Source organism: Hylobates moloch, unplaced genomic scaffold, assembly GCF_009828535.3.
Source record: "Hylobates moloch isolate HMO894 unplaced genomic scaffold, HMol_V3 SCAFFOLD_11, whole genome shotgun sequence".
Taxonomy (NCBI): domain Eukaryota; kingdom Metazoa; phylum Chordata; class Mammalia; order Primates; family Hylobatidae; genus Hylobates; species Hylobates moloch.
Window position 1 is genome coordinate 39,003,927 of NW_026652286.1, and position 13,982 is coordinate 39,017,908.

A 13,982-nucleotide genomic window follows, 5' to 3' on the forward strand; every position below is an offset into this window, starting at 1 on the left:
TCTCCTGCCTCAGCCTTCCAAGTAGCTGGGACTGCAGGTTTGTACCACCACACTCGGCTAATTTTTGTATTTTTAGTATAGATGGGGTTTCGCCATGTTAGCCACGCTGGTCTTGAACTCCTGACCTCAGGTGATCCACCTGCCTAGGCCTCTCAAAGTGCTGGGATTACAGGTGTGAGCAACTGCGCCCCGCCCTTTTTTTTTTTTTTTCCCCAAGAGAGGGCCTTACTCTGTCACACAGGCTAGAGTGCAGTGGTGCGATATTGGCTCACTGCAACTTCTGCCTCCCTGGCTCAGGTGATCCTCCCACTTCAGCCTCTGGGTAACAAATGTGCACCACACCTGGCTGATTTTTATGTTTTTTTTTTTATAGAGATGGGGTTTCTTCATGTTGCCCAGGCTGGTCTCGAACTGAGCTCAAGTGATCCGCCCACTTCGGCTTTCCATGGTGTTGGGATTACAGGCGTGAGCCACTGCATCCAGCCTCAGCAGTGTTTTCTTTTGTCTTCTCTTCTCTTCTCTTCTCTTCTCTTCTCTTCTCTTCTCTTCTCTCTCTTCCTTTTCTTTTCTTTTTTTTTGAGACAAAGTCTTGCCCTGTCACCCAGGCTGGAGTGCAATGGTGCAATCTCGCCTCACTGCAACCTCTACGTTCCAGATTCAAGTAATTCTCCTGTCTCAGCCTCCCAAGTAACTGAGATTACAGGTGCATGCTGCCATGCCCAGCTAATTCTTTGTATTTTAGTAGAGACGGGGTTTCACCATGTTGCTCAGGCTCGTCTCGAACTCCTGAGCTCAGGCATTCCATCTGCCTCGGCCTCCCAAAGTGCTAGGATTACAGGAGTGAGCCACCACGCCAGGCAGCTGTGTTTATTTCTTTGTGGCTTGTCTGTTGGTTTGTTCTGCTGAGAAATGCGAGGCGATATCCCCTTCCTCTGTGTCTTGGGCAGACGGTATCAGCAGAGCAGTGATAAATGTCCCCCAATCAGCATATAGATCAGAGCTCCTGTACCTTGCTTTTGTAAAGAAATTATAAACCAGAGGGGGAATGTGGCCGAATCAAAAGAGCCTCTAGGCTGAGCGGGCCCCTCTCTGAGGAGTAATGTGTGTTGTATGAACAACAGGGATAGGGACATGGCAGACCCAGTGTCAAAGAGCAGAATGGGAATTGGAAAGGCTGATGGGAGGGTGAGGGAGACAGAAGGCTCTAGATAGTGAAGAGTGGCAAATGTCTCTGGGCATTTGTGGCTAAGGCAGTAAGAGGCATCAAGGTAAGTTCCTGGCACTTCATCTTCCCAAGAGATAGCCTGATCCCAGCCCCAGGTGAGACTTGCCCCAGCAGTCTCACTCCTCTTTCAGAGGAGTGGTGGATTGGGATGAGGAGGGCCTAATCTGTTTCTAAAGAGAATGAGTAGCTCCTTATCTACAAGTGTAAATTATAAAGAGATTTTCTTTTGCAACTTCAGGGAACAGGAACTTTTGCTGCCAAATTTAGCAGTGTGTTTTAAGTCCCTCAAATCTTCTTTGAGTGCTACCAAAGCTCTGAGCTTTGTTGTTATCTCTTGTTGAAATACAGCCTGGAAAGGTCATATCAACAGTGCCAATTTATGGGCCTACTGAGCCCTGACAGGCCTAGGGTAGAATGGGGAGTTCCTAAGAGTAGAGGCTTCACAAATTTTCTGTTTGAGTGAGGCTGTTTACAATGTAAGGTTATTTTTGCTTTAGAAGACCAAACTCTAGATGATGGTCAAACATCCTGTTCTTCAGCTTTTTTACTTCTGCAGCCTTCCACAAGCAGGGGCTCACATTTGACAGTAGCTCCCTGTAGAACCAGGAGAAGCTCAGCCTCGATGGTGCATAGAGCTCCTAAAACTGTGCCCCGTACTCCTTAGTGGAGGTAAGTTTCCTTGGCAGAGTTATGCTGGAATCTCCCTCCCATTTAGTTTATTAGCAATTTGTGACCTAATATGTATTCTGATGGAGTAATTAAAAGATGGTAAAGGCCGGACACAGTGGCTCACACTTGTAATCCTAACACTTTGGGAGGCCAGGGCAGGAGGATTGCTTGAGGCCAGGAGTTTGAAACCAGCCTGGGCAACATAATGAGACCCCATCTCTACAAAATAAATGAAATTAACCAAGCATGGTGACACATGCCTGTAGTCCCAGCTATTTGGGAGGCTGAGGTGGGATGATTGCTTGAGCCCTGGAGTTCAGGGTTATAGTGAGCTATGATTGTGCCACTGCACTCTAGCCTGGGTGACAGAGCAAGATCCTGTCTCTAAAATAATAATAATAATAATAATAAATAATAAATGGTGAAGACTGGGGACTGCAGACACTACACATGGAACTTTGTGCTCATTTGCAAAGACCTTAGGACAAAAAGGTCTGACTTGTGTGTATATCCTTTGCCACTTGGCAAAAAGGAATGCCAGTAGGGAAAGGAAATTAAGGAACTTGAATGACCCCAGCAACTATAAAGGAGTGTGCTCTGGGTTTGGGCACCTGTAGTCCCAGCTGCTTAGGAAGCTGAGGCAGGAGGACTGCTTGAGCCCATGAGTTTGAGGCTGTCCTGCACAATGATCACACCTGTGAATACATGCTACACTCCAGCCTGAGCAACATAGCAAGACGCTGTCTCTTAAAAAAAAAAAAGAGAAAAAGGAGGATGGTACATGAGTGTGAGAAGAAAATAGCTAGGACACGTGAGACGAGCTTGGCAATGGCAGTGTCCTTGGTTTGCAGTCTGTGGCTTTGACTCTGGCTGCTATGTTCTGGGAATTGAGGCTTTTGAATCTAGAAAAGAAAGAAAATACTGAAGTTTCTTGTGCCTCTCTCCAACCTCCTGATTGACTCACCCCTTTGCGTTGAAACATAAATGGAACAGGTAGAACTGTCCTTTCCGAGTCCCTGCCTCTCTGCGTTTGAGTCATCACTGATGCTCAGGGTTTGCTCTTGGCTGTGCTGGGAGAGCCAGTTGTGAAGATATTGGAGGTAAGAAGGGCTATTGGTTTTGTCAGTTGAACTCTAATAAGTGCCCAGGGGGAAGTGGCAGGGATCCAGGTTAAAAAGAAAGCAACCAGGGCAGGGTGCAATGGCTCAGGCCTGTAATCCCAGTACTTTGGGAGGCTGAAGTGGGTGGATTACTTGAGGTCAGGAGTTCAAGACCAGCCTGGCCAACATGGTGAAACCTTGTCTCTAAATACAAAAGTAGCCGGGTGTGGTGGCGGGTGCCTGTAATCCCAGCTATTTGGGAGGCTGAGACAGGAGAATTACTTGAACCTGGGAGGCGGAGTTTGCAGTGAGCTGAGATCATGCCATTTCACTCCAGCCTGGGCAACAAGAGTGAAACTCCGTCTAAAAAAAAAAAAAAAAAAAAAAACCAACCGGAAATTGTTGTTATATTTAAATCCCATTAAATGGAAATAGAAAGGCCTTTTTATTTTCTTTCCTACCCCCTCCAGTTGCAGGACCCACAACTGTTTGGTAAACCCAGGTGGGTTTTTTTTTTCCTCCATTTAGATGTAGGTGCCTATTCTGCTTATGTTCCCAGATGGGTTTTGAAAGTAGTGATATCCAGACTTCTTTTTATCTGAAAAACACTGAAGGCCAGATGTCTATATGGCCTTGCAGGAAGAATCTGAGCTTCTTCTGGAAAGCTGTAGAAACAAAAAAAGGCGGTGGAGACTGCAACACCTGTGCCATCCTCCTGGGTCCCTGATAACCATTAATGTTTTGTCAGCAGGGGGGGTTGGGATGGCTTTTATTTTTTGGTGTTCCCCAAAAGTTAATCCTCAGTCTGTTCTGTTTTTAATTTACGATCTTTCCCTGGGATTCCATCTTCTACTGTCACCAGTGAGAGAAAGCGAAGGAGTGAGGGGGAATCTAACTCTGCCTCTCTTGCTTCAGAAACTGAATGTATTTATTCATTCAGTAAATATTTATTGAGCGCGCTTTCTGTTCTAGGTTTTGTTCTGTATGCTGAGGAGGTAGAGATAACTAAGACATTGAAGTCCTTGTTGTCATGGAGCTTAACGTATAGTGAGTAGGGAAGCATTTCAGTAAACAAGTAAACAAATCAATAGATGAGATCAAGATAGTGCTGTGAGCTAGGAAGAAAATAATGGTGATGTAAAAGAGAGAGTAACAGGGACCTGAGAGGTTAGAGAAGGCCTCTGAGAATGACGTTTGAACTGTGAGCTCAAGGATGAGAAGAAGCCGTGAATGTACAGATTTGGGGAAAGTTCCTTTCTGGAAAAGGGAACAGCTGTCAAAGCTCCTGAGGTAGGAAAGAGCTTGACATGCAGAAAGGACACCTAGGAAGTCATCATTGTTAGAATATAGGGAGCAAGGGGGTGTCGGGATGGAGGATGTGGCACAACTTGGGATAAGGTATGGAAATTTGAGAGGGAGAGAGAGGAACATTGAATCTGATTGAGAAGAATCAGGAAAAAAAGTATGGTGCTGGGCGTGGTGGCTCATGCCTATAACCCCCACACTTCGGGAGGCTGAGGCGGGAGGATCGCTGGAACCCAAGAGTTTGAAGCTTCAGTGAGCTATGATCATGCCACTCCAGCCTGGGCAACAGAGCAAGACTCTATCTCAGAGAAAAGAAGAGAAGAGACAGAGCAAGACTCTGTCTCAAAGAGAAGAGAAGAGAAGAGGGAAGGGGGGAAGGGGGAAGGGGGAAGTGGAGGGAAGAAGGGGGAAGAAGGAAGGGGGAAGAAGGGGGAAGAAAGGGGGAAGAAAGGGGAAGAAGGGGTAAGGGGATAAGAATATGAGGAAACAAAAGGGATCTGGAGTGGGCATAGACATATCTGCTTAGCTAAGAAAGTCAAATTAATATAGTCGGCATACTTCTTGGGATCAAGCACTGTATTTTTAAATTTTCTGCAGATTTTAGGTTTATGGTAAGACATTAGTGTAATGTTTACGCTGTTCTAAGCATTGTGTTATACTAGGCGTTTTTATTTCATTATTTTAGTAAATCCTTACGATGATCTGTGAGTTAATTTGTTGATGTTGTAACATCTGCAGGGACGTGGAGTAGCTAACTTGCTTAAAATCTAAATCTAAGGCTGTTTGATTCCAAGCATGTGTTCTTGCCACACCTCCACTCTGGTTGGTATATCAGATGCAGCTTTTCTTTGGTTATCTAGAATATCTAATGAGTTTTTTCCTTTGTATCACTATGTGTTATTTATGGTCACATTTTGAATGTTTGCAGGATTGAATGAGTTTTTTTAGCTTTCTCTGAAAGGGGTACCTGGTTAAATACTGAGAATGCGAGTCCATATAAACAACTGGGGAGGGTGGGGCTGTGGCAAGACTTGGAAGCAGTTAACCTGACTTACATCTCTTCATCTGGGCAGGAAGAAAATGGCCTTTCTCCTTAACGCTCCATAAGTAGTTAGATGTCTTAGATTGCAATTCCCCCTATTGTATAAGAAGATGGAATTTACTTTTGGAAAAAGTAAGTAATTTGTCAGTAAACTAGTGTTTGTAAATAAACCCTGATTTCCTAGTGTACAGATCTCTTCTAGAGTCTTCAAGTTTGTTGGAAATGTTTGAGGAAAGAATGTATCAGGCTACAACTTTCACTTCTTGGAAACTGAACATTGACTAGTTTCTATGGGTTGATACTTCTTTTTCTTTTTCGAGGTGGATTCTCACTCTGTCACCCAAGCTGGAGTGCAGTGGCATGGTCTTGGCTCACTGCAACCGTCGCCTCCCTGGTTAAAGCCATTCTCCTGCCTCAGCCTCCCATGTAGCTGGGATTACAGGCATGCACCACCATGCTTGGCTAATTTTTGTATTTTTGTAGAGATGGGGTTTCACCATGTTGGCCAGGCTGGTCTTGAACTCCTGACCTCAGGTGATCTGCCCACCTTGGCCTCCCAAAGTTCTGGGATTATAGGCGTGAGCCACTGCGCCCGGCCCATACTTCTTTTTTTTAAAGGTTTGATCCTGTTTAGATTCTATGAGTAGTGAAGGCCCGGGATTCTGAAATGAAAATGTATGCAGTGTTTATAAACTCTCATTCCTTGGTGTTCATGAGATCTGTGGTCAGCCCAATCAGCCTGCTTAGATGGAATAGTTTGTGAAGGGCAGAGCAGGGTGAGACTGAATTTCAGATTTAGCATAGATCGCTAGAAAACAGAGGAATTTCTTTGGTAAGTCACTGGATTCCGCTTTCCTGTCTCCCCTTCCCAGTCTGTTTCAGTAACAGACTTGCTTCTGAAGGAAAGATAATATACTTGGGAAAGGTTCCTTTGGAGGGTGTTGTTCAGATGGTCTTCATCACTGATTCACAATGAGCCGACATTAAATGGTCATCTGCCATGAGCAGGGACACACAGATGGGTTAGAAGATGAGGCTGGAAAGACTGGCTGAGGTCAGATCTTGAAGGGATTGAACCATCCAGAAAGTGGGGAATCACTTTCCCCAGGAAGCAGGAAGGAAACACAATTGAATATGATTTGTAGAAAAGAAACCTAGGAGACCATGTAGAAGATGGAAATGGAGTGGGAGGAAACTCGCCTATTTTATTGGCTGTAACTAGAGGGTGATATTCCAGTCCCTCAAAATTCATGTAGAACAGAAAGTAAGGGAAGTCTCGGGGCGGGCGGGATCAGAACTCCAGAATGCAGAGCTTTCTGGAGCCGTAGAGCAGTGGTTTTCAGACTTGACTGTGCACCAAACTAACCTGGAGACCTTGTTAACCAATTTAGTAGAAATTTTTTAGTAAAAATTTGCATTTTTAACAAGTTCGGAAGTGATGCTGCTACTGTTGGCTGGGAACCCCACTTTGAGAACCACTGCTTAAGAGGCTTGGCAGTTGAGATGCCAGTAAGGGTGTGAGGGCCAGATGTTAATTGGCTTGCTTTCTTTTACTGACCCAGAATTTCACGTCTACAAAGCTTTACTTTAGATGTTCTTAGGTGGCTTACTCTAAAACATCAACAAAGCCTGGTAAAGGTCCATGCTCTCAATGACTCTTCTCACCAAATCCGTATCACTTCTGGATGAGATTTCCAGGTATGTGCTCGTCTTTAAACAGATGCTTGAGATGCTTGTCTGATTTTTGGAAAATCCTGATTTCATTAGGATTGGTGGCATTTCTGCCAGGAAAAGCTTCCCCCCACCTGTCAGCACTGCTTCTGGCTGGCAGGGCTATTTCAGGGACAGCCAGCATGGGCTGCACAGAGTGTGTTCTGTTGATTAGCCAAATTTACACAGGACATGCCTCGGAGATTATCTCTTTAGGCCAGGAGTTGAATTTCAAGGGCAAAGTCCACAGTTGGCAGCCAAAAGGCTGAGAACACCTGGAAGAGGGGAAGGATTTCACTTGACTTTCACTTCCCCTGGCCTCAGTGCCTCTTCCCACAGAGGCTGGGTTTTCTCCTTGTTGCTGCCTGAGCAAGTGACCTTGGGATGGTTCCCACAGAGCAGTGTGGCTCCAGGCACTGCCCTTTGCTGTCTACTTCAGCACCTGTGGCTTCAGGTGAGACACTTGCATTAGTCAATGTCAGCTGCCCTGTCCTCCTTGGCATCATCGTTTCTTGAATTCTTTTCTGGGCTTGCTTCTTTCTTTGCGGGGAAGGCCGCCATTTTCCTTCATAGTCCATGACTTGCAGGTTTTCCCCGAGCTCTCCTTTTCTTACTTTCCTTCATTAGTTCAGTACAACCATAGAATTCTGTTTCGATGTGGGAAGGGATATTACAGGCTGCCTGGCACGCTGCTGCCCAACTTAATCTTTGTAAGGCACACTAGATAAAGGGAGACAGCTACCCGTACATAGCCTGAGACAACCCACCTGGGGCTCCTGTAGCCTCAGTGCTGTCCCCGGGGTGGAAGGACCACGTGGGTGGGTCCACACAGCTGTCGTCTATTTTGGGGGTACTCATTGGGAACTTGGATTCAGTCCTAGGTGCTTGGGAGTTGAGAGGTGAGAATACAGAGTGCTCAGGGTGGCAGAGTGGGGACTGGGACTCAGGTCTTCTCACCTCTGCTCATTTAGGGCCTTGCTGTGTATGTAACACTGAAACTGTTTCACATTAGCAGGCAGGCATCAAACCGTCTATCTGGCTAACTTTTGTTTAAGACATTTTTTAAGCAACACCAGGTGTTCTGAAAACTTTTGCAAAATGGGGAATATGTAAGGCAGAATATGAGCATCTTCTATAAACCCATGCCCCAGAAAAATAGTTATTGTTAACAGTTGGGTAGCACTAGATTTTTTATTTATTTCTATTTTTTAGTTATATATTTAACATCCTTGAGCCATAAAGATTCTTTAAATGATGCATTTTTATGTACATTTAGTTTTACACGAAAAGTTTATGCTCTTAATTTAAAAAAAGGAAAGTAAAAAGTGTTGGTGAGAATGTAGAGACGTTAGAATGCTCATACATTGTTAGTGGGGGTGTTAGCGGTACAGTTGCTGTGGGAAAGTTTGATTATTCCCCAAAAAGCCCCAAATTGCCATATGACCCAGCAATTCCACTCCTAGGTATATGCCCCAAATAATTGAAAACAAGGACTCAGATTCTTGCATGCCAGTGTTCATTGCAGCATTATTCACAGCAGCAAGAAGGTGGAAACAACCCAAATGTTCACCAACTGACGAATAAACAAAATGTACAAACAATGTACAAACAAAATGTATGAACACAGTAATACAAACTGTGGACTATTATTCAGCTGTGAAAGGAAGTAAGTTCTGATGCATACTACAATGTAGATAAACCTTGAAAATGCTGCCCTAACTGAAATAAGCCATATACAAAAGCACAAATATTTTGTGATTCTGCTTATATAAAATATCTAGAAAAGGCAAATTCTTAGAGACAGCAAAATAGATTAGAGGTAAACCAGGAGCTTGGGGAGAGGGGAGAATGGGGAGTTATTGCTTAATCATTGCGGAGTTTCTGTTTGGAAAAGTTTGGGAAATAGTGGTAATGGTTGCACAACATTGTGAACATAGTTAATGCCACTGAATTGTACACTTTTAAATGGGGAATTTTATATACTTTACTGCAATTAAAAAATGGAAAGAAAAGATTATACTGTACTGAAAAACATCTCACTTGTAATTTACCTAGGATATTTTTCCACCTCAGTATGTGCTTTTAAGGAGCAGCATTGCGTTTCTTCAGAGGGATGTATCATAATTTATTTAACCAAGCCCCTTTTGATGGACAATTGAATTGTTTCTCAATTGTTCCTATTATATGCAGTACTGTAATGGACAGCAGTATCCAGCTGTCTTTGCCCATGTGTCCTAGTACTTGTATTTTATTTCCTTAGGCAAAATTCCTAGAAGGAAAGATTTGCTGATCAAAGGGTGTGCTCATTATAAATGTTAATAAATATTGCCAAACTGCCTTCCAAAGAAGTTGCATCAGTGTACTTCTCATCAGCAGTGTATGGGGGTGCCTCTTTCCACTGCACCCTGGCCCAACGTAGGTGTTATACACCTTTTTTTCTCTTCGCCAATCTGATAGGTGAAAAAGGATTTCTTATTGTTACTTTATTTAGGACGCCTTTAGTTATTAATGAAATTAGCATCTTTTTATCTTTCTGGGAGTTGATTTTATTCCTTTGTAAATTTTCTGCTCAAATACATTGTTAATTTTTCTTTTTGGTCACTATTTTATCTTGTAGACTTGTGAGAGCTTTTACATACATACTGCATTAGGACTCTTTGCTATATGTTTTGCTGATAATTTTTCCCCCAATAAAAAAAAATTTTGACTTTGTTTATGCTAATTATTTGCCTTTCACATATTTTACATTTTTATTTAGGCAAATGTTTTCCTTCAAGGTGCTTCCCCCCATCCCCCTTCTCGGCTGTGGAGTTGAATTTTCTGTCATACTTGGAAAAATCTTCTTCACTTGTCAGAATCACAAAAAAAAATTTATTCATATTTTCTTTTAGTGTTTTTATGGTTCCAGTTTTTACATTTAAACTGTAATTAATTTTGCTGTAAGGAGAGAAGTAGGAATTAAATTTTCTTTGTGTGTGTGTGTGTGTGTGTGTGTGTGTGTGTGTGTGTGTGTGTGAGAGAGAGAGAGTGTCTCACTCTGTTGCCCAGACTGGAGTGCAGTGGTGCGATCTCAGCTTACTGCAACCTCTGCCTCCCAGGTTCAAGCGATTCTCCTGCCTCAGCCTCCCAAGTAGCTGGGATTACAGGCACCCACCATCATGCCCAGCTAATTTTTGTAGTTTTGTAGAGATGGGGTTTCACCATGTTTGCCAGGCTGGTCTTGAACTCCTGACCTCAGGTGATCCACCCGCCTTGGCCTCCCAACGTGCTGGGATTACAGGCATGAGCCACTGTGCCCAGCAGGAATTACATTTTGTTGATAAAAAAAACCTAAGATAACCTTTTTTTCTATTAAATTTTTTCTTTACGTAAAATTTGTAAACTTCTTTTCACTTAAGGATGTACCATAACAATTAAAAACATTTTCTGTGACATTTAAAGAAATATTCCTTTTTTTTTTTTTTTTGAGACAGGGTCTTGCTGTGTAGCCTGGGCTGGAGTGCAGTGGCATGATCTCAGCTCATGCAACCTCCTCCTCCCAGGTTCAAATGATTCTCATGCCTCAGCCTCCCAAGTAGGCGGGGCTACAGGCACATGCCACCACACCTGGCTAATTTTTTGTATTTTTAGTAGAGATGGGGTTTCGCTAGTTGACCAGGCTGGTCTTGAACTCCTGACCTCGAGTGATCTGGCTGCCTCGGCCTCCCAAATTGCTGGGATTACAAGGTGTGAGCCACTGTGCCTGGCTTAAAAGAATATTTCTGATTAAGTTTACAAAAAAAAAAAAAAAAGCCTTTAGTGAGAGAGGCAGATTAAAAATTTCACCCGTCTTCCGATTCCTAATCCTGTTTTTTGTCTGTTTTCTCTTATCCTATATACGACACAACCGGATTTCTTTTGTTAATGTTTGGGGATAGTTGCATGAATCCCCTTTGCAAAACTTTCCAGTGCCTCCTATGTGCAATTGTATTGACACGCTGGACCTAGATCTTGTGACATAGAAGCTTCTCCCTTAAAAATTATACCTGCTTTGATGAGCTCACCCTGGCTAAGGTGGCAGCAGGTGGGCAGCTGGTACTGAGGAGAGGCAGTAGGCCAAAGTCTAAGCAGGTATTAAGACCCAGAAAGGGTGTGACTTTTGGAGAAGAGCAGCTTGAAAGGTGTGAGGAAATGGAGCTGCTTTGCCAACAGATTCAGGAAGGTTTTTGAAGTGAGAGAAGGAAAAGAAATAATGTTTACTGAGTACCTACTTATGTCCCAGACACTAAGCTAGTCAGGTCCCACCTAACTGTATTTTAAAAGGCAGCTTTCAGTGCTGGATCAACCTAGGGTTGTTGTTCCAAGGGTTGTGAACTTGTGAACTCAGAAAAGAAAAGTCAGAGTTTAGGAGACCGAGAAAAGCAGGATTTAGCGGGCATCATTTCTGCTCCATCAGCCAGGGGCTTAAACAGAATTTTTCTTTGAGACAGGGTCTTGCTCTGTTGCACGGGCTGGAGTGCAGTGATGCTATCACAGCTCACTGCAGCCTCCACCTCCTGGGCTCAAGTGATCCTCCCACTGCAGCCTCTGGAGAAGCTGAGACCATGGGCATAAACCATCATGCTTGGCTAATTTTTAAAAATGTTGTAGAGATGGGGCCTTGCCGTGTTGCCCAGGTTGGTCTCGAACTCTTGGGCTCAAGTGATCCTCTTACCTCAGCCTCCCAAAGTGCTGGGATTACAGGCATGAGCCACTGTGTCTGGCCCAGAAATGTTTTTAGTAGAAATAGGTGAAGTAAGGAAGCAGGAGAAACCACTTCCAATCAGCATACATTCATTAGGCCCCTGCAGGACCAGCGCACAGACATATAGCACTTACCTTCATGGAGCTTAATAGTTTATTGGACAAGACATATGAAAAGCCAGTATACTGCATTGCAATTTATGCCACCCTAGATGTTTCACTGGGAGGAAAGGATTAATTGAGTTACTGGTGGGAGGAGAGTGGGGAAAAGGAGGGCACGGTTTCACAGAGGAAATGGTGCTGGTACAGATTTTGAAGGAGGCATAGTTCCTTTATAAGGAGACAGGGCAGGGAGGGGCATTCCAGGTAGAAGGATTTGCGTGCACAAAGACAGGAGTGAAGCTGTAAGTGTAGAGTGTGCAGGGAAGTCCCAGTTGGTCATGTTTGTTGTCCTTGGCAGGGTAGAGTGAGGAGTGTCAAGACTCCAGAGACAGTTCTCAGGGCTGGCTCTTGAAAGGCTGGATTTACCAATGTCCTGCCTACCAGACCACCCCAAAACATAGTGGCTTAAAACCACAATACTTGCCTGGTTCTGGGGTTCTTGCTCGGGGTCTTCTTGGGTAGTTTTAGTTAGATGGTGGGGGCCTCAGCCTCCCGAGTAGCTGGGAGTACAGGCATGTGCCACCACACTCTGCTTAATCTGCTAATTTTTTTTAATTGTTTGTAGAGATGGGGCTCTTGTTGTGTTGCCCAGGCTGGGAGTTCAGTTTTAGACACTTCTTATTTCTTAACATGAATTCACTTTTCACATTATGGATTTGTCTGATTGTTTCTTTGGGATATTGTTCAGGTTCTTCCTGTCTCCTCTGTGTATTCTGTAAACTGTAACTTAGATTTAGAGACCTGATTAGATTTAGGTTAAGCATTTTGGGGAGAAAACAACCCTTTATGAATGATGCAGCAGATCAGAGGCACATGATGTTTGGCTGGCCCATTATTATTGATGCTCAGTTTGATTACTGATTAAGGTAGGATCAGCTAAATTTCTCCATCGTGAAATTATAGTTTTCATTTTGTGACTAGCAGGTAATCTGGGTGTGACCTTTGGCATTGTTCCCCATTAATCTTGCACGTAAGTTGTTTTATTGTTAAACTTTTTGTTGTGGAAAATACCGAGCATAACCAAAGTAGAGAGAATAGATGACCACTGCTGTGTCCATCATCCAGCTTCAACCATTATCTGTAACTATTAACTAATAACTATGACTATTTTTTCTTCTTTTTTTCTTTTTTTTTTTTGAGACGGAGTCTCGCTCTGTCGCCCAGGCTGGAGTGCAGTGGCGCAGTCTCGGCTCACTGCAAGCTCCGCCTCCCGGGTTCACGGCATTCTCCTGCCTCAGCCTCTCCGAGTAGCTGGGACTACAGGCGCCCGCCACCACGCCGGGCTAATTTTTTTTTTGTATTTTTAGTAGAGACGGGGTTTCACCGTGGTCTCGATCTCCTGACCTCGTGATCCACCCGCCTTGGCCTCCCAAAGTGCTGGGATTACAAGCGTGAGCCACCGCACCTGGCATAACTATGACTATTAACACGTGAACTAGCTTGTTTTATTTCTATCCTTGTCCACTACTCTTCCTTTTTTACCACTGAATTTTTTGAAGCAAACTCCAGGCGTCATACCATTTCATCCATAAATGCTTCAGAATGTATCTCCAAAAGACCTTTCAGAAGTGTATTGGATGTGTGGTATCTGACTAGCAATTTTTAGGTGTGCTGACGAAGGAATGGAGAATATCATAGTTAGGGCTTTTTAGGTAGGTACAGTGGAAAGAGAACGGAGCTGTGGATTTGAGATGGATCCATTTGTGCTGAATCATGGATTTCAGCCTGGATTGTCAGAAGGAAAGGTCAAGAGGTGGCTGATATACAGCAGGAAAAAGGCTTAAGGGAACAGAGGCCTGGCCAAGGTCGGAGAGCAGCTGTCAGGTAGTGAATGGTCAAAAGATAGACAGGAAGGGAAATTGTGGTCAGACAGTAGAGGGCAAGGTTTTGAGATGGGTAGTCCAAGGTTCAGGGTTTGTGCAAAAGTGTGGGTGACTCAAGTGGAAGTGGAATTGGTGTCAGGGAATCAGCTGTGAGCTAAGAGTTTTGAGTGGATCCATCCACGTAGCTATTGAAGTTGCCAGGGTGGAGAGAGCGCCCTTGGGGA

At 44.0% G+C, this 13,982-nt stretch overlaps 1 protein-coding gene across 5 annotated transcripts in view; it reads left to right on the top strand.

Annotated features, from left to right (window-relative positions):
* The window catches only part of DENND2B (DENN domain containing 2B), a 180,453-nt gene that overhangs the window by 69,235 nt on the left and 97,236 nt on the right, over positions 1-13,982 (top strand). The window lies entirely within an intron of this gene.